At 35.6% G+C, this 11,072-nt stretch overlaps 1 pseudogene; it reads left to right on the forward strand.

Moving 5' to 3' along the window:
* The first annotated feature begins 10,197 nt into the window (after positions 1 to 10,197).
* On the forward strand, positions 10,198 to 11,072 carry LOC143679156 (olfactory receptor 5M11-like; annotated as a pseudogene).

Genomic DNA, 11,072 nt, shown 5'->3' on the forward strand with positions numbered 1-11,072 from the left:
AGTCCATGAGCCAGAGACCTTTGGAGATAAAGAAGGAAAATGCCTCCTGGGGAGCTTCATGAAAACAGAAGCCAGGAGAGAAGAAGTTAGCAGATGATGCCATGTTCATCATGTGTCCTTCCAGATGAGAGAGGAACCCTTATCATGTTCACCATGTGCCTTTCCAGATGAGAAAGAAACTCTGACTGCACTTGCCATGTGTCTTTCCACTTAAGAGAGAACTTCATCAGCCTTCTTGAACCAAGGTATTTTTCCCTGGATGCCTTAGATTGGACATATCTATAGACTTTTTTAATTGGGACATTTTCTTGTCCTTAGAACTGTAAGCTAGCATCTGATTAAATTCGCCTTTTTAAAAGCCACTCTGTTTCAGGTATGTTCATTCTGGCAGCTAGCAAACTAGAACAGTCCTAAAGTAATTCTCTTATTTTGGTCAACATTACAACTGTTCAATAAACATGGATTTATATGGTTTGTAATTTGTCACCAATTTTACATGCTTTCATCATCCTTTTTCATACCTAAACTGGGTCAGCTCCCAAACCTGAAGCATCCATATTCTGATTGGGGCATTTACTGTGAAAACACAAGTGATAAAGGGAAGCTATTTTTTATATCACTAGGCTTTCTAGGTAATATATTTCCTCATGGACTGTTTTCATAGCCACTCAGTTCATGGCCACCTGCTGTTCCAATTTGGCATTTCTTCCTGAGACATACAAGTTGTGGAATCCAATGGTGCTTAAAGTATTTTCAGAACTTATGGACCTGAGTTAAGCAGAGTTTTTTTAGGGAAATCTGGTTGATTTTTCAGATCATGCTTTTATTGTTTCATATATAAATTCTGTGAGAATTATGTAAACATACCCCTGATGATCATGGATTTGTTTATTTCCACTTGTATCTTTCTTTTAGATCCTTTGAAATAATTAATTTGTATTTTTCTGTCTCTCATTTTGTAATTTCCATCTTATCTTTCATAGTGATTAAAATGTAAAACTCTCTGTTCTGTGACATTGATATCTGAGTAGCAACTTATGTTGTATTGTGTAGTTGGAGCCTATTATCTGTAGGTCTATCCTTGTGCTTTCATGCTTACTGAGTTTGTTTAATTAGTGAGTGTGCTGGTTTGAAATGATATATGTCCCCTAGAAAAGCCATAGTTTAATCTAAATCCCATTTCATAAAGGCATAATAATCCCTATTCAATACTGTGTGTTTGAAACTGTAATCAGATCATCTCCCTGGAGACGTGATTTAATCAAGAGTGGTTGTTAAGCTGGATTAGATGATGACATGTCTCCACCCATTTGAGTGGGTCTTAATAAGTTTCTGGAGTCCTATAAAAGAGGAAACATTTTAGAAAAGGAAAGAAATTCCAAGAGAGCAGAGCAGAATGACATAACTGTGAGAAGCAGAGTCCACCAACTAGCGACTTTGGAGATGAAGAAGAAAAATGTCTCCCAGGGAGCTTCATGAAGCAGTAAGCCAGGAGAAGAAGCTAGCAGATAATGCCATGATTGCCATGTGCCTTCTCACTTGAGAGAGAAACCCTGAACTTCACTGGCCTTCCTGAACCAAGGTATCTTTCCCTGGATGGATACCTTTGATTGGACATTTCTATAGATTTGTTTTAATTGGGACATTTTCTCAGCCTTAGAAACCAGTGACTTAATAAAGTCCCCTTTCTAAAAGCCATTCTGTTTGTGGTATATTGCATTCTGGCAGCTAGCAAACTAGAACAGTGAGTTTCATATTTTATTGTGAACATTGACTCTTAGGTTTCCTTTCCATCAGCATATATTGTGCTACTAAAATGTATCCTATGATTTTTAAGCCTTTCCTTACATAATTAGACCATTTTTTAATAATTTTTTTCTTTCTACCTCTTGCTGATAATTATACATTCTGCTTTCTATTTTTTAGTAGATTCCCTTAATATTTATTATACCTGTTTGACTTACATGCACTTTGATTAATGTTACCCTTTTTGGGGATGGAATAATGCAAAGAAGTAAGAGTAGTTTTACCCTGGTTTCCTCTCAAATGTGTCAAAGTAGAAACAAATCATTGATATTAAAGTATTTCTTAACATATGGTTTAAAGATTATTATTTCATGTACTTTATATATGATTAAATATTTATTAAGGTCAACATTCTTCTAAATTTACCCACTTTTATCAATGATTCAATGACTCTCTCACTGCCCTTTGTGCATCTCTCTCTTTTCCATTTGGGTTTATATTTCTTCTGTATGATATATACCCTAAAGTTTTTTAGTAAGGGTTTGTCTGAGATAAATTCTGTTTGTATATTCTGAAAAAATATTTCCTTTCAAATTTTATACTTAAGAGTTCATTTCAGTATTGATATCTAGATTGACAGATCTTAATTTCTGGTAGAAAGTGTTATTTTATTTTCTGACTTCCCTTAGTTTGTTGTAAATTATGACAGTACTACCAGGCTATTCATTATCACTTTGTAGGGAAAAATGTGTATTTTTCTTGGTTGCTTTAAAATTTTTCTTATTTTGATAATTTTCCCATTCAGTTTTGTCTCAGTTATTTTGTATATTTCTCCTTACTATTTCAGTGCATCCTGTGGTGATCTCTCTGAATCAGCCATATCTTCTTACTACATGTTCTCTAAATTCCATGTACTTTTAATTTGTATGATTTTTCAATATTATAATTCTAACATGATTGTATCATTTTCCAGACTTTCTGCTCCCTGAGTCATCTTTGTAAAGCCAGCATTTATCATGAAACTTAGAATATTGAATATCTGTTAATTTAATAATGAATATTTGTTAAGTTAGTAAACCACCATTATGCCCTTTTCATTCTGGTAGAGTGTAAGCTCTATTCTGCATCACTTTCCAATATGATCTTCTGAAACTCACAATCTAAAACTCTGATAGACTTAAAATATGCATAACTCATCTTTCATCTAATGAGGCAGCAATTCTTTGAGAACTCAAACTACCTTTGGGATCACTCTTATTCTCCTGATAGCAACAGCACAGTGGCATAAGGCAGATGTCCCCTAAACATTTGTGAAATTCAAAAGTTATTGAATGAATGGAAGATGGATGGATGGATGGTTGGTTGCATGCCTCCTTACTTAGAGAATATATGAATTTATCACATTAGTATGCTAAACAATCAAAAACTTGATTTCAAGGAATATCTCCTGGCCTGTTAGAATCCCAGCCTCACAATTTACCCTTTGTACATATCAGGACATGTTATTTATACTTCCTTTATTTCAGTTTCTCATTGGTAAAATGGAGATAATAGTACTAAACCCCTCATGTAGTTCTGTGAGTATGAAGTGAGCTGATTATTTTAAAATACTAAACCCAAAATCTGGAGCATATTAAGTATTGAATTCCCATTACCTATAATTAATTAACACCATTCTGTTCACTTTCTTGTAGTTTCTTCTTACAGAATTTCATTTTTTGAGGATAAAGAACCTAGTTCAGTAAAACACAATGATACCTGAGAGGGAAAGACCAAGGTTTGGTATATATTTGCTGCATTAGGTGAACATTACACATGCTTTAATTTATTCATAAATGTTTGATGATTAATTATTTTCTAACAAAATATATGCTAGATGCAAAGCTCTCAGTTTTTCGCACATAAGGAGGTCTGATGGAAGAAGCAAACACATACACTTAGAATTAAAGCAAAGTGTGCACTTACTTTTACAGGGGTAAAGGCAGAGTGCTGTAGAAGCCTGGGGAATGGAGGTGGAGGCCAAGTTCAGTTCTGCAGATGCAGAGAAGTTTTCCTTTAGAAGAACTCGATGGAAAACTTTGTTACTATGGAAAACAACTGATTGGAGGGAAGCTGAGAAAGGAATCATTTTATAAATATTAAAGAAAGGAAGGAAACAATGTGATGATGAAAGAAGAAGAAGAATAAGGACTGCCTGCAATTGAGAACATATCCTACTCAATGTGTGAAAGTTGGGATTCAAACCTGACCCCAACACTTACTGGATATGCAGCTCTGGATGAGTTTACTGGTCACTATTCTTTTAGTTGACCATCTGTTACTTAAGTGGAATGTTAAGGATGGAGTACCTACCTCACAGGATGATGTTGAGGATATGACTAAAGCCCCTATGTGAAAGCACCTGACAGGAAATTATCATCAGTGTTTTCAGTGAAATTACAGTTTCACAATCCTGCCTATGGATGACTCTGTTCAAAGCATCTAGGCCAGAAAGGGTATTGCTAAGAGCTTTGAACTTTAGAAGTGGATAATGCTATGGTATAAAATAAAAGAAAACATTAAACACAGTTTCAAGATAGAACTTGTTTGTGTGCCTTCCACAGAACTTTAGAATAAATGCTGGTATATTTGAAATTACAGTAATACACTGAGGCATATGATTAACTCCCCAATCCCAGAATGCTTCAATTGAACCCAAGAGAGGTGATTCATGATGCAAATTCATCTCTGCTACTCCTCAGCCCTTCTGAGATTTGCTTTAAGAAATGAGTCTTTTGAATAAATTCAAATACCTTTTATAGCTTACAGAGACATGGGGAAAATTCCTTAATCAGAGGTTGAGAGAATAGATACAAATATGAATCCAAAGTAAGTCTTTGTGTTTTTACCTATTTCTATTTTTAGTCTTGTGCTAAGGCTTATGGACCACATGCTTTTACTCTCTTTAGAAATTAGGTTTTCTCTGACTTTGAAAAATCAGTAGGGCAAAGGAATGTGGAGATTTGTCTCTGAATCAAAACTTGCCCTTCTCTCAGTGGCTGGGGATAAAGAAGAGAGAGGTCATTCTGTGTATTAACTATTTCTAAAAACATTAATTTGGGGCATACATTATCCTAGACATATTTAAATGAATTAGCTATTTTATTCCCTAGGACAGCCTTATTTCACATTTTACAACTGAGATAACAAAGACCAAAGCAATCACATACCTTGGTGCTATCAGGAGTTTTTTTTTTACTTTTGGAGGCAGAGTCACTATCACTAATTGGCTTTGTTTTCATTAAATTCTGTCATTCTACTACAAAATTATTGTCTCCTTAGGCTTTCAAAGTAATAAAACAGGACCACTATAATAGAAAATGGTTCATTTATTTTGTCAATTTTGCCAATGATCTAAATGCTACCCAAATATATTCAGAGAGTTACTAGGTGGTAGATGTAAATATAGACTATTACTTCCAGTCAGAACAATTGTTCTCTTAAAGGAATTCTCTGAGCACAGACAGAAAGATCAGAGAGTTGACCCTATAGTGAGTCACTGGCCATGGGCATCTGATCAGAAGGACTTCTTCACTAACATGCTGACAGTGTCCACCACCAGTGAAGGCTGACACAGCTCAGGGCTGCATAGGTCAAAATTCACACAAGTTTTCTGCTGACTGTGATGCTCATATGTCATCCTGAAACATTATCTGTGCATTCTTTCTTTTCTTCCAGAGGCTCTGGGGAACCTTATCCCTTGTTTAATCATTTCTTCTATTTCATAATCTTTTAGAATATCTCTAAATTACCATTAGAAGAAGAGGAAAGAAGGGACAATGAGAAGGAGATGGAAATAGCTCCATCTATTCTCCTTCACTTAAAGGAGAATATTGAAATCAGATTATAAGAGGAGTCAGCTATGGTTTATCTGTCATTCTCTATAAATAGAGCTGTTTATATCCCTTAAGCAGAACAGTAATTTATTTTAGTCTACTTATTTCTGTACTGCATCTACCCATTTCCAGTAAATGAGATAGTGACATTGACAAGGATTTTAAATCACTATAAGATTCCTTCTTTAAAGGTTATCATATCTTCACTGTTAATTACAAACATACTACAAAATCCAACTTTTGCAAGTGTAAATTAACAAAGTGATTTTTACCTCCTGTAGTCCTCTTGGACAGATTTATTTTTGGTGAACCGTTAGTTTCTCTAGTTCCTCTATAATAAAGTCAGATGCTTTACTAATTTGACTGTGAAAATCCTTATCAGAATGTGCTTTCATTTTTTTGGAAAATATTCTACAGAACTATCACTTGGTGGCAAAGGAACCGAGTAAAGCAAACTCTCCACTCCACTCACTCCCCTCACACATAAGTGCATTTTTTAAGAGTGTGGTTGAAGAAGGAGTTCTTATATTTGGTTCATCCCATCTGGAGGCTCTTACCTTCTTCTAAAATTTATGCGTGTGAATTTATCCTTGTTGAGAATCCATAATTTCATTGGATGTTGCAAAGAGTTCATGGTAAAAATAAAAGAAAGAAAGTTTAAATACATTTCTTACAATGAATTGTTTAAATATTTTGTTAGTTTTTTGTTGTTGCTGTTTACAAAAATAGCACTTTCTAATTAGCATGTTACTAAATATTCTAGGAAATGTATTTGGATTGCTAGTCCTTTGAGATGACATGCTTACTTGGGCTGAAACACTACCTCTGTCTCTTCTCTTATCTGTTTGTTTATAGGAGAGTATGGGTTCTCCTTTTGCTCCTACATTCGCATTGTCAGCCTCAGGGACTAGACACACCTTCTTCATGGACATGAGAGTTGTGTAGTTACCCTGGGCCCTTGTGCTCAGAAAGTTGGTTAAGGCTCCAAAAATTATTACTAAATTTTCAATAAGGGTCACTTGCATTATAATTTTGCACTGGACTATAGAGATTATGTAGCAGGTGTCAGTTTCAGATTCTATAAATCACAGTTTTTCTTGTCCAGCTGGCTTTTTGTCAGCCTACACAAATGGACTAGGTCTCTCCTTAATTAGCACCAGGAAAACTGTAAGTTCTTTGTTCAGAAAACATTAACCTTTTATTCTACCTTGACACAGTCATCCAGACCTGCTGCAATTATCTCTCTCTGTAAATATACCTTATTCTTAGCAATTTCTTTATATTTTTCCAATGTTCAGGGCTTCTCCTTTATGTCTATTAGATCTATCTGGATTCCACATAAGTCACTGAGCTTATGAGTCAAAATTCTTGCAGATCCCAAAGGCAGTCTTTCACCCCCATGTAATAAATGTGTTCTGCTATCAATGAATCACTCAAATCCCATTTCTTATCGAGACTTTAAAAACAAAAATCTTAAATTCCCATGTCTTGAGTATTTTCTCCCCATTTTTCTCTGTTTTGGCTGGCACTCCTTATTCTCTTTCTGGATTCTCATTTGTACAATGGAATATGAAAATACCTCCTCATTCCACCTTGTTACTGTCACAGGAATATATGCTATTTTCATGATATTTACTGCTTGACAGTTCTTCAAGAGAACTGCAACTGACCTTTTACCCAGTTGATATTCTTGCTAGGAAAGTATAAGAATATGAGAATCAGTCTTTCAATGAGGAGAAATGTTTTCATTTTAGGGAAACTCTCAGATAGAATTTTCCATACTTTTCTTCATGAATACACAGACAAGCACATATGCACATGTCACGAGAAGTTTCCATAGAATGTTTACTTGTGGTATCTTTATACCTTCTGTTTATTCTTCCAGAAGACTTATCCAAGAAATTCTTAATGCTTATTCACTTCGTCCTTCATTTTGTTGCTTAAAAATATTTCTTGTTAAGTGAAGTCTTCTGGAGGTTCCTGTTTAAAATTTCAAAAATACCCTTCTCCCCAAACCTCATTTCCATTTTTTTCCATAACACTTACTGCCAATTAAAAAATTATTCATGTACTTACTTACTTGCAATATTATTTGTCTTTCTCCACTCTAATGATGTTCTAGAAGGGAGAAATTTTAAAAGCTTTTGTTCATTTATGTATCAACAGTGTCCAAAAGCATATCTTGAAAATTAATAAATATTTGCATTATGAATATTCAGTTTGATATCCACAAAGACTTGAAAGGGATGGAGGATGCATTATTATGACCACTTAAAAGCCAAGAAATGGTGTGATTTGCTCATAGTCAATAAACAGTTCAACTGCAAAAATAATATTGTAATTCTGGCCCCTAACTGACCCCTAATGAAAGCTTTATTATTGCTTTAAGTCTCGGGTTTCCTGATGTTAGACAATGAGTGATCACAGGCTATGGGTCAGATAGCGAAGAGATGTCTATGAGTATACCAGTAAGCCACATAGTAGAAATATGCCTATGGTTAAGGGGAAAATGAGTGACTCAATGTTTTTTTAATGGTAAAATATTCAAAGATGCCATTATGTCCTTGTCTCAGCTGTTTCTTATCATTTCCTTTCTCAAGTCATTCTGTGTGTATATATGGTATTTCCTGGAAAAGTCGTTTCCTAGAAAACTTGCCTAGGGAGGTGTGTTAGTTAGATTCAGTTGTCAACTTGGCCAGGTGAGCATACCTAGTCTTGTTGCTGTGGACATAAGCCAACGGTATGTGAACCTCATCTGTTGCCAATTACATCTGCAGTCAGCTAGGAGGCGTGTCTGCTGCAATGAGTGACCTTTGACTTAATTGGCTGGTGCTTAAATGAGAGAACGCAATGTAGCACAGCCTAGCAGCTTGGCATTCCTCATCTCAGCACTTGCAGCTCAGCCTGGGCCCTTGGAGATGGAGAAAGAAATCACCCCAGGGAAAGTTGTTGGAACCCAGGGGCCTGGAGAGAAGACCAGCAGAGACCATCCTGTGCCTTCCACGTAAGAAAGAACCTCAGTGGAAAGTTAGCTGCCTTTCCTCTGAAGAACTAACAAAATAAATCCCCTTTTATTAAAAGCCAATCCATCTCTGGTGTGTTGCATTCCAGCAGATAGCAAACTAGAACAGATGTCAATACATTACAGCAGCATGTGTTAAAAGTTGTTCTGAAATAGGATAACTTTGAGTGGTTATCTCAGCTATTATGTCCACTAACATCATATCCTTGTCTTGATTACCTGATATTTCTCTATTTCATTTTTGTCACTGGTAAATTGTAGATAATAAAATTATATACCATGTAGTGTTTTGTGTAATTTAATATGTTATTGCATGCAATGCACTTAGAAACTAAACCACTGAAGTAATTCATGATCACTATATATTAAAAATAAGTATTATGCATTTATTAAACAAATATTCATTAAGTACTTATTCTCTTGAGGAGTGGAGTAATACAGTCAAATAAAGGCCTCATTACTAGCTTTCTAAACCTTATAGTATATATGTTTTGTGGATTCATTTTTGAAGGAGATGAAAATTGGGAAACATTGGAATAGACTTTACTTATAAGAGAAAAGGCAAAAATAAAAACATTTTGAGAGAAGAAAATAGGGTTAGTGTTGGTATTTGATGTAAGGAGAGCTTAAATGTCTGAAGAACTGTAAATACTCCTTGATAGATACAAGCGAATAATTTGTATTCTTTGCTATTAAATCATTGCTATTGACCATTCTCAAAATACAACTTGAGACCTCATTTAATTTAAATATGATTTCTTCTTTTATTTAAAATACATTCATTGAACCACTTTGACTTTTCTCTCCAGGGAGCACTTACATTGGAATCCTCTGCATAGTTTATTAAATATGAAGCTCTCAGTATCCCACATAAGACTTTCAGAAATAAACTCCCTGTGAATTTGCTTGAAAAAATCTTCCCATGCAGTTCCTTTGTACACTAAGTTTCACAAACCCTTTTATACTCCCAAGTACATGAAATCATGAAAAATTCAACAGGGAGAAAAAAGGAGTAAAATATAGTCATTAATTCTTTTGGATAAGCACTGATTATTCTTTCTATTTTTTTCAGAGAGAGGGAGAGGGGAAGAGAGTGTGCTAGAGCATAGAAATAGAAAAAAAAATAGTCTCATGTCCAGAGGAAAAATGAGAAATGTTTCAAAAATGAGGAGGCTGAGAAACTGGCCTTGCTCAATAAGTTGACTCTGAAAGGCAAAGACAATTCCAAGGAAATAATGGAAATGTAGGTCACTTGTAAGGATGGATCATGCAGGCAAACATAGGGTATAGATATAGGGATAGCTGTCATTCTAAGTACAGCTGACACATAGATATAGATATTCAGATAAAAATTTTCAAGTAATTTCATACAAAGGAAATGAAATAACAAATTAGTAGAGGAATGAAATATCTTTATGTAATATACAAAAAAAAAGATAATTTTGGATGGCATGGACAGGTTTAGGTAAAATGCTTTCAATTATCCTTGATGTGCATTGTACCCATATGTCTTTATTAGCAATTGTTTCCAGAGAAATCATGGACTCTCAGGAAATGTTCATTAAAAATGACAGTGCAGTAACAGAATTCATTCTTCTGGGGCTTTCAGATCACCCAGAACTCCAGCCTCTCTTCTTTGTGCTGTTTCTGGTTGTTTACCTTGTCACTGTCTTAGGTAATCTGGGCATGATAATGTTAATCAGAATGGAGTCTCGCCTTCACACACCCATGTACTTCTTTCTCATTAACTTAGCCTTCATGGACTTGTGCTACACCTCCAATGCAACTCCACAGATGCTGAGAAATTTATTATCTGAGAAGACCATTTCCTATGCTGGCTACTTTACCCAGTGTCATGTCTTCATCACACTCCTCCCTACTGAGATCTACATGTTGGCATCCATGGCCTATGACCACTATGTGGCCATATGCAACCCACTGCACTACAGTGTGACAATGTCCAGGAGAGTCTGCCTCTGCCTGGCCACATTTCCTTATGGCTACAGCTTCTCAGATGGTCTCTTTCAGGCCATCTTGACCTTCCACTTGAGCTCTGTAGCTCCAACATCATCAACCACTTCTAATGTGCTGACCCACCCCTCATTAAGCTTTCTTGCTTTGATACTTATGTCAAGGAACATGCCATGCTCATATCAGCTGGCTTCAACCTCTCTAGTTCCCTCATCGTCATCCTGGTGCCCTATGCCTTTATTATTGCTGCCATACTGAGGATAAAATCATCTGAAGAAAGGCACAAGGCATTCTCTACCTGTGGTTCTCACATGATGGCTGTCACCTTATTTTATGGGACACTCTTCTGCATGTATATAAGGCCACCAACAGACAAGACTGTTGAGGAATCCAAAGTAATAGCTGTCTTCTACACTTTTGTAAGTCCGGTGCTTAATCCATTGATATACAGTTTGTGA

This window comes from Tamandua tetradactyla, chromosome 4, assembly GCF_023851605.1.
Source record: "Tamandua tetradactyla isolate mTamTet1 chromosome 4, mTamTet1.pri, whole genome shotgun sequence".
NCBI lineage: Eukaryota > Metazoa > Chordata > Mammalia > Pilosa > Myrmecophagidae > Tamandua > Tamandua tetradactyla.